At 39.0% G+C, this 14038-nt stretch overlaps 1 protein-coding gene across 10 annotated transcripts in view; it reads right to left on the minus strand.

The window, feature by feature from the left end:
• OtopLa (proton channel otopetrin-like a) overlaps positions 1-14038 on the minus strand; it is a 598778-nt gene that overhangs the window by 236249 nt on the left and 348491 nt on the right. Inside the window, exon 1 of one of the 10 annotated variants that reach the window (XM_081752537.1) lies at positions 7195-7345. The exons of the other annotated variants lie outside the window; for them this stretch is intronic. The gene's annotated coding sequence lies outside the window, so the exon portion shown is untranslated. Of the gene's footprint in view, positions 1-7194; positions 7346-14038 lie in introns of those variants that run through there. 10 annotated transcript variants of the gene reach the window in all.

The following is a 14038-nucleotide window of genomic DNA, read 5'->3' on the forward strand; positions in this document are numbered from 1 at the left end:
TTGCAAAAAAAAAAAAAAAAAAAAAAAAAATCGAATACTCCCTTTCGTTATTTATCATGGCGAGTAAATCTCATAAATCGAAGTGTCTTTGGACCATTGGACCCTTTCAAACTTTCGACCCCTGCCAAGAAAAAAAAAATGGTGCGCGTCTGGTGGAGGGCCTATACTAACAAAAAGTGGGTATTGTAATATAGAACAGAAGAAAATTATTTGAGGGACCTATATTGTTGAAGAGAGAGATAAAGAGAGAACAGCAGTGACGTAGTCATAAAGAGGTTACCCATTTGCTGGGAGGCTCGGGTTCGAATATCGATGGAGCGACCATTTTCTCATATTCTACCCTCGTTGTGACGCGCTTCTGAGTGTACCACGCCTTTAAAAAAGTAAGTGCCTGGGACAATCTGGAGGTAATGGAGACCGAATAATTGTGTTCATTACATCACCCCCTGTACATCGGAGTCATAGAAAAGTAGACATTTCACCCCACCCCAGCTTTTGAGTCACCTATAGCTGTTCAGAGAGGGGGCAGTCGTAGTATGGTTCTATATTTTAAATTATTAGGAGCCCACAAGTGGGACAAATCGTTCGTTACTCCACCTAGTAACTATTCAACGAAAGCGATTTCTGTTATCTTGGCCGAGCTCGCTAATGGAATCAATCCGTTAAATACCTTCACGGATACGAGTGACTAACCATAGACTATTCCGTTTAAAATCTAACATTTAGCAGCTTATATGCAACCTGCAGAGCAGCAAAGAAAAGTTGGTTGCCTATGATACAAGGATACTAGCTTTACATAATACAATTATCTCGGCTGAGTTCGATAATAGAGTCAATCCATTAATACCTTGACGAGCAACGGTGACTTTAACTATGGTTATCCATATCCCATACATGAATGATGTAAGTTACGTGTGATTCTCTTTACTGTCTTAACTAAAGTGTGTTGATGAGTGTACTAATCACAAACATCATACATTGAGTGTTGGAATAAAAAGCAGAATTACATTATTTGAGGTAGCTATACCACTGCAAAGGAACCATACGAATAAGTATTAGAAATAAGAAATAAGAAAGTTATTGGAAAGAACGTCAATCTGATATTTGTGAACCGGGAAGAGAAATGTTTGATTAAGATAAAAGGCTACAGCCTGATAACTTACATTCACACAGAGAATACAGTATCGCTATTGTACGTAAAGGAGCGCAATGTAAAGTATACGAAATTGAGAGGTTAAGTTTTCTTTTTTAGAAAATGGAATCTTTCACTTTTACGTTCGACGATAATACTGTGTAGTCTAAAGTAGACGAATGACTAGTGGCGTATTTAGGGGGGGGCTTCCGGGCTTAAGCCCCCCGAAATCTTACTATAGTCAAGTATATCAAATATTTTGCAGAATTTTCACATTTTCAGGCAAAGCCCCCCCCAAATGTTAGCAAAGCCCCTCCCGAAACAAAATCCTAAATACGCCACTGCGAATGACTAATGAATGTAACTGATTATGCAGGGGCGGATCCAGCCCGGGGCTTAGGCCCCCTATTTTTCTGAGTAATAAAAATAATTTAAGCTCTTATTTATATATTCTTAAAATTTATAGTAAACTTATGATATACAGTACTATCATACTCTGGGTTCTGGCTGGTTCGACAGTTTTTTTTACCTTCTAGATCCACCACTGTGATTTTGAAATAATTGGTGGAATGATCATGTGGAGGGAAGTGGGGAAACCTCGAGAAAGCCAAATGGGCATGATATTGTCCTCGATCACAAGCTCACATGCCCTGTCATCGAATCAAGGACTCGTCGCAGCAAAGCTGAATGCTCTACCGCTGAGCTACCGTGCACCTTCTTCTGAAAAAGTCTTTTAAACTGATTTCAGCCTAAGAATTTCAATATTCTACAGTTGATATTCATTTTTTTCAACCTTGTTTTTTGGTGCATGGGTCCCTTGTTTTATTTCATAAAGAGCAAAAATCTTGTATTTCTTGTTGTCAATTAAGAATTAGGGATGGCCAGAACCGGTTCCCGGTAGAACTGGTTTTCGGGTCTAAACGGAGCCGGTTCTAGAAGATCCGGTTCCGGAACCGGTTCTTCGGATCCAGGTCTGGACCCATGTTTCGGATCCAGGTCTGGAACCGGTTCCTAAGATCCGGTTCTGGAACCAGGTTTTCAGATCCAGATCCGGAACCGGCTCCAGAACCGGTTCCGAAAACCGGATCTCCGAGAACCGGATCTTTGTGTGGCCATCCCTATTAAGAATGAGGATTTGATCATGTTTCGATGTAATGGCCGTCTAGAAATGTTTGATGACGCTACTGTTTCCGGTATTGGCTTTACATTGCCTCCGAGATTCCATTAATTATTCAACTCTTGAACAACTGACTGATTTTCCGCTTAACGGCCCTTTTCAGAGCACAGGCTATGTAGGATCTGGACCTACAGGAAGTGACCCCGCGTAGCGTAGTCGCTAATACTCTCACCTTTGGTGGAAGCGGTCCAGAGTTCAACTCCCGGTGAGGACACTCGGTCGAAAAAGTGTAAAAGCTTTTCAGACCAGTCATCCTGACAGGTTTTGGTCATTCCTTTCTTTCTCCTCAATTCCCAGGCACTGGGCAGGGTGGCTCAGTGATAAGGCACATACCTTTGGTGCATGGGTCCCTGATTCGGTCTCAGCCAAGTAAGTTTGTGACGGATAACGTCGTATCAGTGGGTTTTCTAGGAGTGCTCCCTTTTCCTCCCACATTCTCGTCCCACAAATTTTTCTGTCATTATTCACTTGCCTTAAACATGGGTCTCATTTAGCCTAACAGGCATAATCGTGGGACGTTAAACTGAAAGATTTTTCTAATTCCTACGGTAGTTTGACTGCCGAGGGACGTCATCCCTTCTCATACGTGACGGGTTAGCATGTCCATAGATGTCGAAAGCCCAGAAATCTAATTCCTAATCCTAATCCTAGTGATGGGCTAACATGGCTATAGATGTCGAAAGCCCAGAAATCTAATTCCTAATCCTAATCCTAATGACGGGCTAACATGGCCATAGATGCCGAAAGCCCAAAAATCTAATTCTTAATCCTAATCCTAGTGATGGCGTAACATGGTCATAGATGCCGAAAGCCCAGAAATCTAATTCCTAATCCTAATGACGGGCTAACATGGCTATAGATGTCGAAAGCCCAAAAATCTAATTCCTAATCCTAATCCTAATGACGGGCTAACATGGCCATAGATGCCGAAAGCCCAGAAATCTAATTCCTAATCCTAATCCAAGTGACAGGCTAACATGGTCATAGCTGCCGAAAGCCCAGAAATCTAATTCCTAATCCTAATTCCAGTGACAGGCTAACATGGTCATAGCTCCGAAAGCCCAGAAATCTAATTCCTAATCCTAATCCTAGTGAGGGGTTAACATGGCCATAGATGCCGAAAGCCCAGAAATCTAATTCCTAATCCTAGTCCTAGTGAGGGGGCTAACATGGCCATAGATGCCAAAAGCCCAGAAATCTAATTTCTAATCCTAATCCAAGTAACGGGCTAACATGGCTATAGATGCCGAAAGCCCAGAAATTTAATTCCTAATCCTAATCCTAGTAACGGGCTAACATGGCCATAGATGCCGAAAGCCCAGAAATCTAATTCCTAATCCTAATGAGTGGTCCTACAGCCACTCAACCTGAGCCTTCCTCTTTCACGATCAAGGTTGCTCAATTCTTCCCATGCAATCTAAAATCACTATTAATTGTAGTATACCCGGCTAACTCAAATGGTGAAATAATAGTTCTGGAACATAAAGTTAAAAAAGAAAAATGTGAGGAGGATTATGAATATTCTTAAGAAACCCCCTCCTCAATGACGTGTACGATGGGAAGTTTCGCGATTAAACCTTCCTTAAGCAAGATATTATGGAAAATAAACATTTACTATCAGTGGCGTATTTAGGGGGGGATTCCGGGCTTAAGCCCCCCCCCCCGGATGCAGAATTTTCACATTTTCAGGGAAAGCCTCCCCCCTGAAACAAAATCGTAAATACGCCACTGCTTACTATACTGTATTAATTTTGCATATAAACACCTGAGACCATATGCAGTTGGAAGCTTAATTTTTTTTTCCTCTTGACGAATTTCTGCGTATGCCACTGTGTGAAACAGCTTAATTTTCCCCCTTAATTAAATCAACCATTAATAAGTAAAACCTCTGGGATGTAGAGCAACCAAAATCCGATAAATTTTAGTTAACTATCGTAAAAGTCACGTAACAAAAGAAAAAGTACTTATGATATCCATACAAAAAAGAAAGAAAGAGAAAGGAAACTCTTTTCTAAGATTAAGGCTCATTCTTTCAACTTCGTAAATCATAGTTCGTTATTTTGCTATAAGTGCGATATGGCGGAAGGCTTTTTTTTTTGGAGGGGGAGGGGGGATCTAGTAGCAGCCCCAGAGATTTCACTAATGAAACGCAAAGTTAAAAACTTCACAAGCGCACAAATAAGAAAAAAGAAATTAGCTAGCCCTGCTGCTCTAGTGACTAGCGCGCGCACCTTTGGTGTACGGAGTCCATGGTTCAATTCCCAGTGATAGAGCCTTGAAATTAAAACGTGTTACGGTGGTCCTAGGGTAAATAGAGATGTCTCAGGAAATTTTTTACCTGAGATCATGGTGTTTTGCGGTAATTTGGGGCATTGTGGGAATTCTTGAGGAAATTTCTCCAGCCCTTAGTATTCAAAGTAGAAACTTGAAATTTGGCATACACATTCAGTATACCAAGTAATATGTATCAGATTATTTTGAGATCTCTACGTTCACACAGGGCCGTTCCAGAGGGTCCCAAAGTGTGAAAAAAATCCCCCGAAATTTTTCTTTTGACATCATTTTTCCCTCTCCTGGTATATGGTATGAGCATGCAAATGGTACCATTTGAAAGCCAGCTCCATTCTGAAGAGCATGAGGTATGAACCATGATCCTAGGATAAATAGTGACGATGCAGTAGCTGCTTGACTGAAAGTCTTAAAAAATACCCCAAAAAAATCGGATCCCGTAAGGGTTAAACTGTAGGTCCATGTCTCAAATAGCCTTAGTGCTGTAACGGGATGCAAAACCTCAAACAGCTAATAAAATTTCTTCATTCTTACTACAAGAACCGTTGCAACAAACAAGGTCTAAACTGTTTGTGTGTTTCTTGTGGCTGAGTGAGCGCTTACCCCCGGCGCGTGGGGTCCAAAGTTCGATCCCCGACCAAGTAAATTTGTGGTGGACAACATCGTGTCGGTAAGTTTTCTAGAAGTACTCATGTTGCCTCCTGCACTCTCATTCTACCAATTCATCCATCATCATTCACTCGTCTAGATCACCCGTCTCCCTTAGTCTAACGAGCATAATGTCAAATTTTTCGTGAAATTTATGTATCAAAACGTATTACTGTTTTCTCTTATCCCAATATATGATTTTGCTGCTTATTTCTTCCCTTGAGTACTACAGTACTTATTAAGAACCGTTCAATGTTTTAGTTTACATAATTTAACTATTATAATTTTTAATTTACATGTATGTATTACGGGTAGTTTGAATGGGATTTCTCGGGTTCTCCCACAGCCTTGTGGGTAAAGCGTTCACTTTGTATGCACATGGTCACATGTTCATATCCAGCTTCGTGCACAATAATTCGGTAACAAACCCGAATACACGTTTAAATCCCACTTGAATAGTAGGTTTTGATCTTTTATGACCTCGATGCTACACAAGGATGCGAAACAATAAATTAAACGAATCAAAGGTAGTACCAGGACTCTACAAAGGTGACACTCACTTAAAGTGAAAAGGGTCATCAATTCGAGTCCCGGATAGAAACCGTGGTGGCTCAGTGGTAGAGCGTTCACCTCTGCTGCATGGGGTCCTTGGTTCTATCCCAGCTCGTGCCAAGTGAGCCTTGTGATGGACAAACATCGTGTGCGTGTGTTTTCTCGAAGTTTTTTCCGTTTCCTCCCACTTTCTTCATTCCACCATTTCATTCATTTCTCATCAGCACCGTCTCCTTTAGTCTAGCCGGCATAAGCGTGGGACGTAAAACTTTAAAAATTTCATTTTTTCGAGTCCCGGATAAGGTCATGTCCGTAGGTTTCTTTAGAGTTCTCCGTTATCTTGTCGTTTTGTTTCTCCTACACAATCTTTCATATTCGTTTACTTACATTTATCTTATTTAGCCTACACGGTGCAACTGTGAGCAGTATTCAAATTAAACTTCCGGGCGAGAGGGGGTTGCTTATATAATGTCAATATATATACAAGAGGAAAATATTTATCTCAGGCACGTATATTATGTTATTCTATGATACGAACCGGGTAGGGGTATATTAAGCTCATTTCAGGACACGTACGTATCCTTAGTATAGTAAATCTTTATTTTTTTTCCATACCGTAATATTTTGTTGAAGAAAGGTTAAAAAAATTAAAACCTCCCGTCCCCTTGCAGACGCCATTGGGTGCTGGCTGGACCCCACTGTTTATCTCTTTTACGTAACATAAATCAAAAGCTCCAGTCCCGGGATTTAATCCTGACTGGGGTACAGCAATTTCTTCTTCAACACAAGAGGTAATATTCCCCAGCTTCCAAGTCTGGAATTAGGACGTGTATAAGGCTGTTTACAGGCTACTTTTTTCAAAAGAACATGCCAATCTAATGTTGTGTTTATAGAATTAAATGTGGTATAGCTTAGTATTAAAAAATTTGACTACGCAGCACGTAAAGGATGCTACTATTATAGAAACCAATTCTCTATAACACATAAGATAATTATGATTTATGAAATATATTCCTTCATCTAAGGTTCAAGAATAACTGATATAAAAATCGAGCACACAAGATACTCTAAAGAAAAATATATCACCATGGTTATGAATCACAGACACTAACACCATTCTTCACTAAAATTTCGTAAACCAATTGATTTGCGATAATTTAAAAAGCTGAATAACTCGAATTACACTCGTATAACAGAATAGTTAAAAGCGCAGGATATGTTTTTTCTGTACATGAATCGAGAGCTGAAGTACTGATCACCTGAAGCGCGAGCGAGCACTACAACATAATCACAACGCGCCTTTTTGTTGAACTGTTTTGTTGTGTTTCCGAGAGCTAAGCAGCAGCTTTTGTTTTGCTAGTGCAACGAACGAAGAGAAGACGAAGAAACTTCCAACCTTCTTTGCGTACGAAGACGAGGGATGCTGTTGAAATTGGAGACCGCTTCCTGTGGCACAGGACTTCACTACGAAGACTGCCAAACTCTTTCATGACCGCCCGACCCGGGCTCAGTGTTTCCAACTCGCCACGGTAAAAAGTACCTATGCGTTGATTACGTTTCTTCCTGTAGCTATCATCACAACCACGAACTACCCACCCTTTCCCCCGCTCATCTCTCTGTCCTGACGGCTTCTGGAACACGTGTGTTATATGATACTACTTGATCGATATGTTGAATGGCTGCACGTGACAGTATATAATGCTTTGTGAGATGAATTGTATGGGAGATGTGGTAAAAAATCCGCGGTTATAGGATTCGTAGACCAACCAGCATCTTTTATCTCATTTTTCAATAGAGTAAAGTCTGCTTTCTCACGTATACAAATGCAAAAAAAAAAAAAAAAAAGCTGTCTGTGCTTTATATACACTCATTAGCGGGGCGGCGATTAGGGGGGCAAGAGAGGGCAGTTGCCCTCCATTTTTTTGAAGTGTCCCCTTAATGTATATAGTTTCATTTGGAAATGTAAAGTTTTTATGTGTATTACTGATTCATAGAAAAAAATGGTGCCATATAATATTTGCTGTTGCGTGAGTACGTATTGGTTACTTGTCTTCCCGTGAAGTTAAGAAAGATACAGGAATTGCGTTTTAATTGCAATTCAAAGCAATTAATATTGCAATTGCTTATTTTTATAAATGTTGTAGTATATGCTGTTAGTATTTACTATCTTTCATTTTCTAAGGGTAATAGCATACATTTAATGGCATGTGTGGAATTAAAAATATAAGTTGCTCATTAGTCCCCAGTTTCAAAATAACTTCTACAAAGCAAGTCTCATTATTCATTACTATAATTAATATTATCCTTTCTATTTATTTGCTTTGCATATTTATTATTAAATAATTCGATCACACAATTTTCCGGACAGAATTTTAAGATATTCATGAGCAAGAAATAAAATCTCTTCTTACGCTTTCGTTGCTTTAGAGTACAATGAGCTAGTATCTGCTTGCGTTGCTCTTGTCAATTTACTTAATAAAATATGAAATACGATATAAGGTATTTTAACTGAAAAAGATAGTATCCTATTAGTTATACAAACTTTCGGCAAACAAAGTGTTAGAAACAACCTGGAAAACTAACATTGATATACAAATATTCAGATCATGTCTTGCTCCCCCCACTTTTAATGTCCAATTGCCGCCACTGCTCATTAGAATACATTCTCATGTATATGTGGATCAGAGGCGTCATTTACGGGTCAGTGACAATTGTATATAATATACTAATAAAAAAGTATAATTTTCTTTATACCGATGTAGAGTTTGCATTCCCTCTTCCAAAGAAAAGACACTACTGGTGTGAATGTGGGAAAAATTTGTCGGAAGAGAAACAGTTTTTCATACATAGCCTCTAAATCATATATATTTTATGTCTCACCTGGATAGTTTACGCGGTTTTTTTTTTTAAAGGTTATTCACAGACGGAGAAAATGAACAACACTGGTAGATTAATTATTCAGACAGCTTTAGAGAGACGATAAGAGAGAAAGTAGTATGCTAGTTGTGTAGTCGTGAGCAGGAAAAATTGGATTTTCAACGAATTTATACGTTTTATTACAACTATGCATATGCTGAAAAAGCTACTTCTTTTATATCTGTTCGGCTGTCTGTCCTTTCCAATATACGTATGTACAGTCGCCTAGAGATTTTACCATTTAACATACCTGAGGGGCCGCGGTGGCTCAGTGGTAGAGCGTTCACCTCTGGTGCTTGGGGTCCCGGTTCGATCCCAGCCCCCGCCAAATTAACTTTGTGGTGGACAAACACCGTGTGCGTGGGTTTTCTCGGGGTTCTCCCGTTTCCTCCACTTTCTTCATTCCACCATTTTATTCATTACTCATCATCACTGTCTCCTTTAGCCTAACCGGCATAAGCGTGGGACGTAAAACTCAAAGATTTCATTTCATTTTTTTTCAATACCCGAAGTACAGTTTAAACTCAAGGTTTTTTAAATAAAATTTTCAAGCAGTGTTTTTGGAATTTTCATCCAACCTTCAAAAATAAGAGTAATATACTACTTGAGCACCAAATTTCACTCAGACCTGGTAAACAGTTACCGAGAAATAAAGTACCAAATGCAAGGCGAGCCGAGCCACCAAATATATCGATTTCTATTCCTTAAAATATGGACTGCCTGCCAACAAAATTCTGTTCAGGTCCGTCCAGTAGTTACCGAGAAATAAAGTACCACATACAAGGCTAGCCGAGACGAGCTGAGCATGTCAATGGCCGGCTAGGCCACCAAATATAGCAATTTTTATTCCCTAGACAGTGTTCTATATGCCCCCCCCCCCCACCAAAAAAAAATGGTTCTCATCCGGTCTGTAGTTAAGCGAGAAATAAAGCACACATAAGGTAAGCCAAATCGAGCCATACTTGTCCTTGGTCGAACCCGATTACCAAATATAGCAATTTTGACCCAATTGACTATGTGCTATTTACCCACCAAATTTGATTTGGATTCGTCCAATAGTTATTGAAAAATAAAGTATTAAATACAAAGCGAGTCGATCCTGTTCCTAGCCCAGCCCAGCCATCAAATGTAGCAATTTTTATTGCATTGACCATGGCCAATTTGGCTACCAAATTTGGCTCAGATCTGGTCAGTAGTAATCGAGAAATAAAGTACCACATACAAGACGAGTCAAACCTGAAAGTCTCATAAAAATGATGTTTCGTCTCGAAAAGCATATATGTTTCTATTGGAAAAGCTCTGTCTCGTTCTGTATCTCGTCTCGAAAATTCTGTCTTGTCTCATCTCATGCGCAACCTTAACTCCTATTTGTTATAATTACCAATGTGAAATACTGGATTTGCCAGGTTGTAGCTACGTAAAAGGTATCCAGTTAGCATTACTTCATAGTTGAGGAAAGGGAGTTACGTGCTGTGGTTATCTTTAACCAGAACAAAATATCTACTGTATGTACACAGAAGAAATGGGAAAATGTTTACTTTCAAGCATTTTTCATGTTGCGAAAATTTCATTTTTAATGTTAGTTTCACATCATGATTTGGCGGTTTTATAATTTTCCATTAAACTGTACGGAATAGTTTTCCGGTGATTATTCCACCGTGAAGTGTGCAGTTCCTAATCTGACCACTCCAATATCCTTCTCAAGTATCCCTAAAAAATATTAGATTTAATTGAATCGTTTCAACTTTATAGAAGGAATTATTCTTTCGATGATTATTCCTCCGTTACGTGTGTGGCTTCAAACTTGACACCCCTTTGCCTTTCTCTCATTAGTCAGTATTCCCGTACAAAATTAAGCGATGTTTGATTGAGCCCTGCAAATGTCATGCCTGCAGAACAATTTTACGAGAGTTGGGAAAGTAGGAATGCGCACGAGACAAGATTTGTGGCTGTCTCGTCTCGAAAATGCGCTGTAAAAGTGATGTCTCGACTCGAAAAATGTATATTTCTTTATTGGAAGAGCCGTGACTCGACTCGAATTTTGTCAGGAAAATCCTGTCTAGACTCGTCTCGTGCGCATCCCTATGGGTAAGAATGGAGCAATAGTAGCAAACGCTCATTTCGCAACAACTAAGGCAAACACTATTTAACAAAACCTGAGAAAAATATTTGATAATTTCTTACGTCTAGCCCCTTTAGTAATATAATTACTGGCAAAGTTATGTCTCACTTTCTACACGAGAACACTCAGGCCTGGATTACCGCCTAGCTGAATATTTGCCTGCACTTTCCTTGTAAAGTGTTTCAGAATTAATTTATTTATTGCACTAGAAATTTCCCATGTGAAGAAATAATTTATAGATTATAATATCCCTTTTCTTTATCAAGTAGTCTTGCGTGTGAACATGTATAGAACAATGAGAATTTGTATAGGGTCATTTAGGGAGATACCGACACTCAAGAGATTTCGACACTTTTAAGGTTTTGGCAAAGCTAGTGATCACACACGCACGCGAGAAGAAACATTCAGTACGTGGAAGGTTAAGTGTCGGTTCTCAGTGACAAATTGCATACGCAGAGAAGTTAATTTTGCCTGTTGCAACGGATGAAGAAGTCTCTGAAAATAGGTACATAACGCTCTATTTAAGAAAAAATATCCATGTTATAAGTTTCAGTAAATCAAAAACAAGGTATAGCGGTAATATATGTTGATGAAGAAAGGCAAAGGATTGGTACCGTATAATGATAGATTACACCTTCTGTATGCATGTGTCAGACACACACATTGCTTGTTACAGTGACAATTTGTGCCAGCTTTTGTTAATCAATGCATTTAGGGGATAAATCGACAGTGACTTTAGGGAGCTTTTGACATGTAGTTCCTTTGTTAAAAGGAAAGTCATTAGACGGAAGGACGCCGTCTCGTTCATCTTAGTGTATACATCATAAGTTTAAGTTACATAATAAACACGCTTTCTCACCTTCTGGGTCATTTAGTCCGGTATAAGTCTAATGGCAAAGTACCTTTGGTTTTAGATTAGTACAGTACATGTATCAAAGATCCTGATATATATTAAAGAAAGCCTCTAATGCTTCCAGTACACAGTACTCAAATTTGTCAATCCTTAATGTATCTTTCTTCCGCAGTTTGAAAAACAATTTCAACTTATCTTACTACAACTTTGTTCGTAGGAACCCTGGTGAAATGTTGTGAAAGAAGACTACGAGAAAGTCAGTTTCAGTTGAAAGAAATCAGCCTCTGTTGGATTCTTCGCATATGGATTCCGAAAATGATTGCGTTACATTGTGATTTTCAATTATTGATTATTGTAGTTAGCAAATACAGAAAGCAATATGTTAGAAAACAGATGCAAAATAAAGTTCGTCTTTAACAAGCTTACATTGTTTCAGTGTTCCTCTTGTATTTCAACTCAGGTTGTAATGAATAGCAGCAAAGTTTGCAAATAAGCCATACATAGATAGTAGCAACCTTAGGTCTAGTATTTCACCGTGTTTTATGTTTCTTATACTCCAAAGATGTGAAGGTTTTCATTGTTTATATAGTGTCGACATCTCCCATAGTAAGTGTCGATTTCTCCCGCAAGATCTCCAAAAGCCACTAAGCCACAGCAGTCCGTTTATGTATTCTTGTAATTTGAAATACTACATTTCAGAAGATGATTTTGTGTTTCCTAGCTAGAGCAAGGATTACTGTAGATATATATATAAAACCTTTTGCAGAATTAAATTGTCATAACTTTCAGAGTAGTATCGACTTGTTTCTTGTGTCGAAATGTCCCTAAATGATCCTAGTCGCTAGTACTATCCATGAGACGAGAAAAGACTAGAAATAAGATTATCTCGTTTCGTTCCGTAGAAGTTTGTAGAAATCTTTTCACGCTTCTCAAAAAAAAAAAAAAAAAAAATCTGGTTTTGTTTTGTAGGTTTATATACAAAATTAACGCCTTGATTTTTTCTTAATTTCATATAGAAGTTATCACAGGGGCGTAAATAAGGGCCCCGCAGACCCCGCATTGCGGGGGACCCAAGCCATTATGGGGCCCCCAAATCCTGAAGTTGGACGTGGAGAAGGGGCCCCACTCGACGCTGTCTGCGGGGGAGGGGGTCTCCAAGCCTTTAATTACGCCACTGAGTTATCATAATCCTTCTGCGTCACGAGAAGTCCTCGAAAGTTGTTATATAATAATACTTAAACCATATTTATTATTGAGGTGTATTGTGTAATGACTTATATACAGTACTATTTAACATTGGTAAATTGTCTTCATTATGTCCATACGATCATATTATCAATTTATAGTTTATGCTATGAATCGTGTATCAGTAAAACCGTGTTCGAGATCGAAGATTTGGGTGGACTTGTGTTTCTACAAGACTCGACAAATTTCTCGTCTCCTTTTTGAGACGCAAACCGAGACGACACAAGAAATTTCTAGTATGGCAGGAAACATTAGCAGTCGTGACTGAGTGCTGGGTTTAAAAAAGAACAATTTTATCATTGCTACGTAGAAGAGTTTAAAAATCTCGAAACAAAATATTTAAAAAAAATCGTCGTATATTAAAATAATAGCACCTTCAAAAGCGATAAGTAGAAATATATTCGAAATGAGATTACACAATTTTCTTTTTTTTTTCTGGGGAGAGGGAGCAGTTCATTGGCGTCTCTGGCATGTAAAATCTGGGGGGGGGGACATCAAAGGAAATGATCTAACTGCTAGTATCTCAGTGGCATTTTAGATTGTGTCACTTCAAAATATTGGGGGGGACGCGTCCCCCCCGTCCCCCCCGCCAGAGACGCCCATGGAGCAGTTTCAGAAGTATAATCTAGGGAGCAAAGGTTTGTTCTTCCGGCACTGAGGACATTATCTATTAGATTATCCACACAGATGCTGAGGAATCAATATCCAAAGTTATGTGCTGAACTCGTGTTTAAACACTAGAGCGCTTATGTTTGGTGCGTGGGACAGCTGGTTCGATTCCAAGCAAAGTAAGTTTCTGGTGGAAAACATCGTGTTGTTTGGTTTTCTCAAGGTACTCCCGTTTCCTCCCACTTTCTCATTCCACCAATTCTTCCATCATCATTCCGTTGTCATAATCATAGTCTCCTTTAGTATAAAGGGCATAATCGTGGGAGCTTAAACTGAAATATTTCATTTCATTTTTTTCGAAAAGTAGAAATATATTCGAAATTAGATTACACAATTTCTTTCTTTGGGGAGGAAGGGGAGAAAGTGGTTTCAGAAGTATAATCTAGGGCGCAAGGATGTGTTAAGTCAGTTCTGAGGACAATATCTATTAGATCT

This window comes from Thermobia domestica, chromosome 3, assembly GCF_964235325.1.
Source record: "Thermobia domestica chromosome 3, izTheDome1.hap1.1, whole genome shotgun sequence".
Taxonomy (NCBI): Eukaryota; Metazoa; Arthropoda; class Insecta; order Zygentoma; family Lepismatidae; genus Thermobia; species Thermobia domestica.